The sequence below is a fragment of the Nerophis lumbriciformis genome, linkage group LG30 (genome assembly GCF_033978685.3).
Source record: "Nerophis lumbriciformis linkage group LG30, RoL_Nlum_v2.1, whole genome shotgun sequence".
NCBI classification, from domain to species: domain Eukaryota; kingdom Metazoa; phylum Chordata; class Actinopteri; order Syngnathiformes; family Syngnathidae; genus Nerophis; species Nerophis lumbriciformis.
This window is the reverse complement of record NC_084577.2, coordinates 20,050,087-20,061,611: the sequence shown is the minus strand read 5'-3', so window position 1 is coordinate 20,061,611 and position 11,525 is coordinate 20,050,087. Positions and strand designations below refer to the sequence as shown.

General features: G+C 37.0%; 1 protein-coding gene across 1 annotated transcript in view; it reads left to right on the top strand.

Annotated features, from left to right (window-relative positions):
• The first annotated feature begins 283 nt into the window (after positions 1-283).
• Positions 284-11,525, top strand: part of veph1 (ventricular zone expressed PH domain-containing 1) — a 196,653-nt gene continuing 185,411 nt past the window's right edge. The window contains exon 1 of the mRNA XM_061925970.1: positions 284-402. The gene's annotated coding sequence lies outside the window, so the exon portion shown is untranslated. The remainder of the gene's footprint in view (positions 403-11,525) is intronic.

The window sequence follows — 11,525 nt, the reverse complement described above, 5'->3', positions numbered from 1 at the left end:
CTTCCTACTCCTTTTCGAACATGTTGAAAAGAGAACCTGGAAATTGTGATGTATCATGTTGTGTGCTTGCATGTTCCAAATAAACTCAAACGCTACTCAACGCGTCCTTTTACTGTGAATAGCGCCACTGACAGGGACAGGTCCGTGAAGGCAGCATGAGGCCCCTCCTCCTTCCGGGCACCTGTTGCGTGACGTACTCTTTTTCACCGCACGATGTCGCCCTTCACCACGTAATCCTACCTCGGTCCTCTAGGTGGGGGAACTTGAAAGAAGCTCGCCGGTGATAAAAAAAAAAATAAAAAAAAATGTGTTGCTCTGTGTCGCCGTGTAGCAAAGCATCGGAGCCACGCAGCTCCACGCAGCTCCACATTCTCATCCAGCATCTCCTTCTTCTTCTTCCGGGTAAGCCTCACAACGCCAGCGTGGGTAATTGTTTGGGAGGGAACCAGCTTGTCTTGTCACGGTAATAATCGCGGTAATACAGGAGCACGTTCCACGATTTCGGGAAAGTTCTGTTAATAGGGAGGCAACGAGTGGGCAATAATGACATATCTGAAGGTCAACCATTATAAATGAGTGCATATTACAAGTGTACTATATTCCACTACACCTCGTGTCCGGGGCTCATGTTGGCAGGAATGTTTAAAGGCAAGTTAAGTCGCATTACTCACATTTTTTCTTTTAATGCCCGAGCTCTTAATGGGTCAAATACTCACCTTTCTTGACCTTTGACCCTGATTAGTTGGCTTCCAGGCATGCTTGCAGTACGATGTTGCGGACGCCATCGCATATTCGACATATTTTTGCCCGAAATGAAAGTATTAGTATTGTCTGCGACATGGGTGTCAAACTCATTTTTAGAGCGGGGGCCACATGCGGAAAAATCTACTCCCAAGTGGGCCGAGCTGGTAAAATCGCGGCACGATAACTTAAAAACTAGAAAATTCCTGTGGAAATTTTGATGGGCATGCTATCTGTGCCCTGGACCTCTGGCCCAGGGTCGCCAGAGGCCGGCGTACTTATTAGATGATGCTGAGTGTCTGAACTAGGGATGTCCCGATCCGATATTTGGATCCGATCGGCTGCCGATATTTGCCAAAAATTGCGTATCGGCAAGGCATGGGAAAATGCCGATCCTGATCCAGTTTAAAAAAAAAGCTTCGGTCCGTGTTTTCCAACGCACCGATTTAAATAATACATTCCACTTTTCTGCTGCTCCGTAATTTCCGTTCCGCATTTTCCAGCACACCTTCAACACATCCACAGGTCTGTGGATTCTCACGCAGTTGCTTTTAGTTGCTGGCATTACACGACAGGCTCTTCTCACTCTTTCCTGTGTCTCCCTCTCACAGACAGCAAGCGCACCTTCTTACACACGTCACATACTGTCACGTCATACGTCACATACTGTCACGTCATACGTCACATACGTATACGTCCTCCCCGAGCAGAGAGTTAGCAGCATGGCTAACGTTAGCTGTGATGCTAGCGCAGCCGTGCGAGCAACGCTCCCTCTAAGGTGTGCGCCTGTGCAATTGCGCACCGTTTAAGCGTCCTCTGCGCATAGCAAATCTATGCCACGCACAAAATCAAATAAAAAAATAAGCGCATAACAATTTTCGACACACGGACACGACAGAGAAAACAGTTTTCGTCATCATTGTTCAAATATTGTGACGTCTGTCGAGACGCTTATCTCCATTCGGTGCCACACGTCCGCACCATCAAATTGCCGAGGCAAAAATTTCCACATCAACACCGTATGAAGAAATTAGTGATTTTCTTAGTTGTGATTTCCTTCTCTGCATGAAAGTTTAAAAGTAGCATATATTAATGCAGTATGAAGAAGAATGTTTTAATGTAGACATGCAAGCCTTGAAAGAAAATTTTTAAAATCAAGACTACATTTCCTGCAAATGGGTGCATTTCTACCCTATATTTTAACTTTAGATTTATTCTCATATCAAACTCTTTTGGCTGTCTTTTTGACACTTACATCCGGCGCCCCCCTCCACACCCCGGATTATAAATAATGTAAATAATTCAATGTGATTATCTTGTGTGATGACTGTATTATGATGATAGTATATATCTGATAGTATATATCTGTATCATGAATCAATTTAAGTGGACCCCGACTTAAACAAGTTGAAAAACTTATTGGGGTGTTACCATTTAGTGGTCAATTGTACGGAATATGTACTTCACTGTGCAACCTACTAATAAAAGTCTCAATCAATCAATCAAAACACATAGAATCATCATACTGCTGTGATTATATGCATCAAGTGTTCATTCAAGGCTAAGGCAAAATATCGAGATGTATATTGTGTATCGCAATATGGCCTTAAAATATCTCAATATTAAAAAAAGGCCATATCGCCCAGCCCTAGTTCAATGATGCCATTTCTGTTTGTCATATATAATTTTGTCTATTTTGTGTTTATCCTTGAATAAACGGGTCAGTTTCTTGTTACCAACCATTGTGTATTATTCAAACTCCCCTAATTCAGCTGGCTAGTTGTTATCAAGAGTACTAAAACCCTTTTCAACATGATTCTGACAACTAAGTAGGCTAAATAACTTTAAACTTTAATACATGCTCGGATAGGCCAGTATCGGTCAGTATCGGTATCGGTCAGTATCGGTATCGGATCGGAAATGCAAAAACAATATCGGTATCGGATCGGAAGTGCAAAAACCTGGATCGGGACATCCCTAGTCTGAACCCGTGAGTTTTAGGTATAACGGAAAAAAAATAGCCACGGAGCTAGCCTAAAACATTGGCTTTTTTTTTTTTTTAAATGTAGCACAATCTACAAGGATATAAAGAATTGCTATTGCGACATCTAGTGGACACATTTAGAACAGCAATTTCTTTCATTCAAAAATTTCCGCTCGATTTTATACTTAGCAAACTCATCCCGCGGGTCGAATAAAACCTGTTGGCGGGCCGTACGTTTGACACCCCTGGTCTACGACTATGTTGTGGCGATCGATAAAGGTTGAACAACGCTAACAACACGGCGACTAGCAATCCACCACCACAGATAGATTGCAGTCCCGTCGGAAACACTGACTATATTTGCGTACATTTAAAAAAATATGTTTAATATCTATGTTTATTGTTTACCATGGTGCGTTGTTGCTATACCAAAATATTGTTTACAGTCGTCCTACAGATTTTCAGAAAGCATAGTTCACTTACTCATCTTTTTTCAAGCATAAAAATGGCTAAATAAACTTAAAGGGGAACATTATCACCAGACCTATGTAAGCGTCAATATATACCTTGATGTTGCAGAAAAAAGACCATATATTTTTTTAACCGATTTCCGAACTCTAAATGGGTGAATTTTGGCGAATTAAACGCCTTTCTATTATTCGCTCTCGGAGCGTGACGTCACATCGGGAAGCAATCCGCCATTTTCTCAAACACCGAGTCAAATCAGCTCTGTTATTTTTCGTTTTTTCGACTGTTTTCCGTACCTTGGAGACATCATGCCTCGTCGGTGTGTTGTCGGAGGGTGTAACAACATGAACAGGGACGGATTCAAGTTGCACCAGTGGCCCAAAGATGCGAAAGTGGCAAGAAATTGGACGTTTGTTCAGCACACTTTACCGACGAAAGCTATGCTACGACAGAGATGGCAAGAATGTGTGGATATCCTGCGACACTCAAAGCAGATGCATTTCCAACTGGACTGGACAGATCAGCTTTCAGGAAAAGAGAGCGGATGAAGGTATGTCTACAGAATATATCAATTGATGAAAACTGGGCTGTCTGCACTCTCAAAGTGCATGTTGTTGCCAAATGTATTTCATATGCTGTAAACCTAGTTCATAGTTAGTTTCCTTTAATGCCAAACAAACACATACCAATCGTTGGTTAGAAGGCGATCGCCTAATTCGTCCTCGCTTTCTCCCGTGTCGTTTTCGTCGGTTTCGCTTGCATACGGTTCAAACCGATATGACTCAATAGCTTCAGTTTCTTCTTCAATTTCGTTTTCGCTACCTGCCTCCACACTACAACCATCCGTTTCAATACATGCGTAATCTGTTGAATCGCTTGAGCCGCTGAAATCCGAGTCTGAATCCGAGCTAATGTCGCTATACCTTGCTGTTCTAGCCGCCATGTTTGTTTGTATTGGCATCACTATGTGACGTCACAGGAAAATGGACGGGTGTATATAACGATGGTTAAAATCAGGCACTTTGAAGCTTTTTTTAGGGATATTGCGTGATGGGTAAAACTTTGAAAAATAAAATAATCCACTGGGAACTGATTTTTAATGGTTTTAACCCTTCTGAAATTGTGATAATGTTCCCCTTTAAAATATCAGTACTACAGTAGTATTTGCCACTAGACGAGTATCGTGGCCACTGATTGGCTCAGCCTCAGGCAGCCTCACTATATTGGATTATATCTAGAGGGCTCTCATATTATAAAAAGCACATTTGCAAGGTTGTAAACAGTGGCGGTGGGAATCTTTCTGCACCTCACATTTCGATTAGGGGCTACGCTTTTTTGATAAGCCGATTATTTTATACATCTGCAATTAGTACATTGTATATTATTATTATGTTGTATATTGTTATTATATTGTATATTATTATTATATATATTCTACAAACATAAGTGTACAAGGCTTCTCCTTTGGCCACTGACGTATACTGTGTCATTATATATATATACATCATCCATTTTCTACCGCTTGTCCATTTCGGTTTTATAGTCTTTGGTATGACTCGGCCGGGGGTTTGAACTCACGACTTACTGATCTCAGAGCGGACACTCTAACCACAAGGCCACTGAGCATGTATTTGTATATATATATATATATGTATATGTATATAGTAGGGGTGTAACGGTACGTGTATTTGTATAGAACAGTTTCGGTATGGGGGTTTCGGTTCGGTTCGGAGGTGTACCAAACGAGTTTCCACACAAACATATTAAGTAGCCTCTGCTTCCTTCTGCCTCTGTCTCTGTCAGTACTCTACACAGTACCCAGCATTGTCCCGCCCACACAACCATCTGATTGGTTACAAACAGAGCGGTAACAGCCAATCGGCAGTGCGTATTCAGAGCGCATGTAGTCAGTGCTTAGCGTTTAGCAGGTAAGCATCAGGCAGCGGACTCTCCCCAAATTATAATAAACACCTCCCAGTCAACTACTAGTAACATCACTATGAGCCCGTTGACCTTCTAGAAACCTAAACAGCAGCTCAGCTCACTCGCAGTCCTGGCTTGAGGTAAAGGCTAATTCGCTTTTAGCGTAAGGTTAGCTCATTTTGCGGTGTGCGTGTGTGTGTGTGTGTTACGGACAGCAAAGCCCTGTCTGTCTGTTATTTCACTTAACCTTTTTCTGTGTTGAAGGAGCAAAAAAGGACATTATGTTAAATGAAGAGTTTCTGTCTCTGATAGTTGATATTATAATGTAAGTGCATCATAAAGCCTACATGAACTCCATAGTGTTCAGGGATGAATAGTCTCTCCTATTGCAATTTTACCATTTTTTCAGCTATAGTTACATTAATCATTAGTAATGCAGCAGCCTAGTTTTGAATGGCAGGGTCCCTGCTATCACATGTTGATAAAAATAACATTTACATAATAAAAATCAACTACAGGCTTCCCAAATGCTGTAATAAATTAAGCATGATGAGTTGACTTGAAACTGTTTAATGTTGCACTTTTTATATGTAGAAGAAAAGTTTTGTCATTTTATTTAATCTGAGCAACAACTTGAGGCAGTTTAATGTTGATTAACGTGGGCAGAATTATTATAGTGTTCCCAATGTTAAAAGGATTAAGCCATTGTTTACAAATTTGGTAAATAAATAACCAAAAAATGTATATTTTGTTGTTTTCTTACTGTACCGAAAATGAACCGAACCGTGACCTCTAAACCGAGGTACGTACCGAACCGAAATTTTTGTGTACCGTTACACCCCTATTATATATATATACATATTTATATATACATATATATATATATATATATATATATATATATATATATATATATATATATATATATATATATATATATATATATATATATATATATATATATATATATATATATATATATGTATATACTGTATGTATATTTATGTGTATATATGTATAAACAGTACAGGCCAAAAGTTTCGACACACCTTCTGAATCCCAACACAACTGATGGTCCCAACCCCATTGATAAAGAAATTAAACTAATCAACCCTGATAAGGCACACCTTTGAAGTGAAAACCCTTTCAGGTGACTACCTCTTGAAGCTCATCGAGAGAATGCCAAGAGTGTGCAAAGCCGTAATCAGAGCAAAGGGTGGCAATATTGAAGAAACTAGAATATAAAACACGTTTTCAGTTATTTCACCTTTTTTTTTGTTAAGTACATAACTCCACATGTGTTCATTCATAGTTTTGATGCCTTCAGTGACAATCTACTATGTAAATAGTCATGAAAATAAAGAAAACACATTGAATGAGAGAGTGTGTACAAACTTTTGGCCTGTACTGTGTATATATATATATATATACACACATATATATATATATATACACTTTTGGACTGTACTGTATATATATATATATATATATATATATATATATATATATATATATATATACACATATATATATATATATATATATATTTTATTTTTATTTTTCAAAGGTGTACCTCCTATATATATATATATATTTTATTTTTATTTTTTTTATTTTTTTTGTTGTTGTATTTTTTTTTTTTTTAAGTTAAACTCTGACAAAATAAACAAGCCAAAAATACAAATGTCCACTGCAGAGGATGCGGGTTCTCAGTAGGCCATGTACATTAAAGGCTTCTCAACTTAGAAACGTTACAAGTAGAGATGTCCGATAATGACTTTTTTGCCGATATCCGATATTCCGATATTGTCCAACTCTTAATTACCGATTCCGATATCAACCGATACCGATATATACAGTCGTGGAATTAACACATTATTATGCCTGATTTTAGTTGTGATGCCCCGCTGGATGCATTAAACAATGTAACAAGGTTTTCCAAAATAAATCAACTCAAGTTATGGAAAAAAATGCCAACATGGCACTGCCATATTTATTATTGTAGTCACAAAGTGCATTATTTTTTTTAACATTCCTCAAAACAGCAGCTTGGAATTTGGTACATGCTCTCCCTGAGAGAGCATGAGGATGTTGAGGTGGGCGGGGTTGGGGGGGGCGGGGTTGAGGTGGGTAGCGGGGGGTGTATATTGTAGCGTCCCGGAAGAGTTAGTGCTGCAAGGGGTTCTGGGTATTTGTTCTTTTGTGTTTATGTTGTGTTACGGTGCGGATGTTCTCCCGAAATGTGTTTGTCATTCTTGTTTGGTGTGGGTTCACAGTGTGGCGCATATTTGTAGCAGTGTTAATGTTGTTTATACGGCCACCCTCAGTGTGACCTGTATGGCTGTTGACCAAGTATGCTTGCATTCACTTGTGTGTGTGAAAAGCCGTAGATATTATGTGATTGGGCCGGCACGCAAAGGCAGTGCCTTTAGGTTTATTGGCGCTCTGTACTTCTCTCTACGTCTGTGTACACAGTCATACATTTTACTTTTTGAAACCGATACCGATAATTTCCGATATTACATTTTAAAGCATTTATCGGCCGATAATATTGGACATCTCTAGTTACAAGCCAAAAGATATGGTACAGTATTTGAGAGCATCTGCAATACTTTGACTGTCAGCTCCAGCATTTTTCAGTTCTGCTCCAAAGTGTGAGACGGCGAGTTTTGGCTGTTATCGTCAGCAGAGAGCTCATGAATAATGAATCCGTGTGAAAATGCACATGAACGTGAGACGCTGATCCACCGCACTTTCCCTTCCCACACGTACTTAAACATTCTTACACAACCACATTGGAAAATCATTTGGGTAATAGAATCCATCCCACTGTAAAAACATAATGTTATGGAGCAGAGTATGACAACAATGGAGCTGGCACACACACTGTGCTGTACTGTACTGTACATACTGTAAGTCAGGTGACTTAAATCCATTATAGATGATTAGCAGTCACGTAAGCACATAAAAATAGAAGAGCAGCCGAGGGAAATGGTTTAGTTTGTTTCAAACAGGCTTATTGTCAATAAGGAACATCATATTTTGTTTACGTTTGAGCAAATGAACACACCCGAAAAGGAGTAGGAAGAAACAGAGCTTATTTCATGCTACTCCCGCTCCGTGACTCAGCAGTTAGTGAGAGTCTGTTCACTGCCGAAGTACTGACTGGAACATAAAATACACAATATGCAATCAAAAATAACTAGAAAAGCCTTCCGCCGCCAAGCCCTATCTTCCAATAGAAAAAAGGCCTGAATCCCGAATTTGATCCAGATCAGCCCCCAAAATCGAAACACTTGTTCCTTATCCCATACCAATATTTTGGTACCGGTACAAAAATGTATTTCGATACTTTTTGATACTTTTCGATGCTTTTCTAAATAAAGGGGACTACAAAAATGGCATTATTGGCTTTATTTTAACGAAAAATCTTACGGTACATTAAATCTATGTTTATTATTGCAATCGAAGAACAATTTTGTCCTTAAATAAAATGCAGTAACATATTGTGTCATTCCCCATTCTATTATTTTGCGTGATTAATGCAATCATTTATTGTGATTCATCACATGAGTTAACTCGTCATTTTTGACAGGTCTAAATCAAAGCAAAATCAAATTCATCCATCCATCCATTTTCTACCGCTTGTCCCTCTCGGAGTCGACAATGCAAAAACAAAATTACTATCGGCTCGGTTAATATATATATATATATATATATATATATATATATATATATATATATATATATATATATATATATATATAACACACACACGTATATCTATCTACATACTGTATATATATTAGGGCTGCAACTAACGATTAATTTGATCATCGATTAATCTGTCGATTATTTCCTCGATTAATAATCGGATGAAAGAGACAAACTACATTTCTATCCTTTCCAGTATTTTATTGGGGGGAAAAACAGCATACTGGCACCATATTTATTTTGATTATTGTTTCTCAGCTGTTTGTACATGTTGCAGTTAAAGGTTTATGAAAAAAAAAAAGAATAAATAAAAAGAATAATTGACTCTGCGCATACGCATAGCATAGATCCAACGAATCAATGACTAAATTAATCACCAACTATTTTTATAATCGAGATTTAATCAATTAGTTGTTGCAGCCCTAATATATATATATATATATATATATATATATATGAATATATATATATATATATATATATGAATATATATATATATATATATATATATATATATATATATATATATGAATATATATATATATATATATATATATATATATATATATATATATATATATATATATATGAATATATATATATATATATATATATATATATATATATATATATATGAATATATATATATATATATATATATATATATATATGAATATATATATTAGGGCTGCAACAACTAATCGATTAAAATCGATTATAAAAAATAGTTGCCGATTAATTTAGTCATCGATTCGTTGGATCTATGCTATGCGCATGCGCAGAGGCTTTTTTTTTTTTTTTTTTTTTTTTTAATAATTTTTTTTTTTTTTTAAATAAACCTTTATTTATAAACTGCAACATTTACAAACAGCTGAGAAACAATTATCAAAATAAGTATGGTGCCAGTATGCTGTTGTTTTTCAATAAAATACTGGATAGGATAGAAATGTAGCTTGTCTCTTTTATCCGATTATTAATCGATTAATCGAAGTAGAAATCGACAGATTAATCGATTATCAAAGTAATTGTTAGTTGCAGCCCATATATATATACACACATATATATATATATATATATATATATATATATATATATATATAAATATATATCTCCATCCATCCATCCATCCATTTTCTACCGCTTGTCCTTCTTGGGGTCACCGGGGTGCTGGAGCCTATCCAGGCAGATATATACATATATGTATATATTAGAGATGGGAATCTTTGGGCACCTCACAATTCAAGTACGATTCCGATTCAGGAGCTATGATTCAATTAAAAATCGTTTATCGACGCATCTTTAATTGATGTATTTTGATGCTGTTTTACATTTATTTTCGCTTCACTAAAAAGCGTTTATCACTAGCAACTTTTAAAAACAGTGCATTTGCAATAAGACACAGTTAAATTTAATTCCCATTACATTTACTCAATTATTAGAAATGTGTGGAAAACTTGGAACATAAGCGGGATCTCTCAGTGAGGTGGCTCGCTGGCCAACTTATAGAACTGTCTGCATTACTTTATTTACAATAAATAAATTGATTATCGATTATTGACATTTAGTAATCGATTTTATCATTGTCCATGTCCGAATTACGATGCATCTAGAAATCGATTATTTCCCTTACCTCTAGTATATATGTATGTACAGTATGTATGTATGTACATATAACATGAAGTTCTATCATAATAACTCAGAGAAACAATTATTTTACCCTCTACTGTGCTCAGTCTTACTTTTATTACTTTTTACAGCTCTTGAAGGTGTCAAATCCGTAATCGTTGCTTCACAGCTGCAAATTGAGAGCATAAATAATGGAGAACTTTCTCTTTCGTCCCGCATAACACACACACACACACACACACACACACGCGCACGCACGCACGCACGCACGCACACACACACACACACACACACACACACACACACACGTTCTTGTATTTGTGACCTTCTTGAGACCTAAGAAAAATGCCTACCTCTTTTGGACCAGCCTTTCTAGATATATAAAGATTTGTATTTACAACATTAATAATATATACATACTATGCAAATATAAAAATGTAAGCTTTTAGTTGTTTTTTTTATTGTTTTGTTTGTAATTGCTTTTTAATCTACAACATTTACTTCAAGTTATTACACTATGTCTGTATATGCATATCATTTAATTTACACACCAGATATTTAATTGTAACATGCATCTTATTTGTAGTTTTGATTACCAAATGTGTAAGTGTTGAAATTGTCAGGCTTGTCCCTGACAGTTTGACTGTGTTTTAGTTTTTCCTCTGCGTTTGTCTTAGTTTTCTGTCAGTGCTTTTATTTTGTCTTCATTTCCTGATTGTCTCCCTGAGTGCTGCTTCCCCTCAGCTGTGGCTGATTGGCACCTGGCCACACCTGGTGTCAATCAGCCAGCTGCTATTTATACCTGCCCTACCCTCCAGTCACTGCTGGATTATTGTCATTGTCATTGTCACTACTACCTGTCTTAATACTTGTCGTTGTAGCTCTGTCTACTTTTGTTTCACTCTGCTCATGTCCTAGTTCCTTCGTGTCACAGTAAGTGTTTTTGTTTCTTGTCCACAGTTAGCCTCTGTGCTATTTTAGTTCATAGCCAAGTTTGTTCTCCGCCTTGTGCGCGCCTTTTGTTTGTTCCCTTTTGTTTGTTTTTTTGCTATAGTATTAAATCATGTTT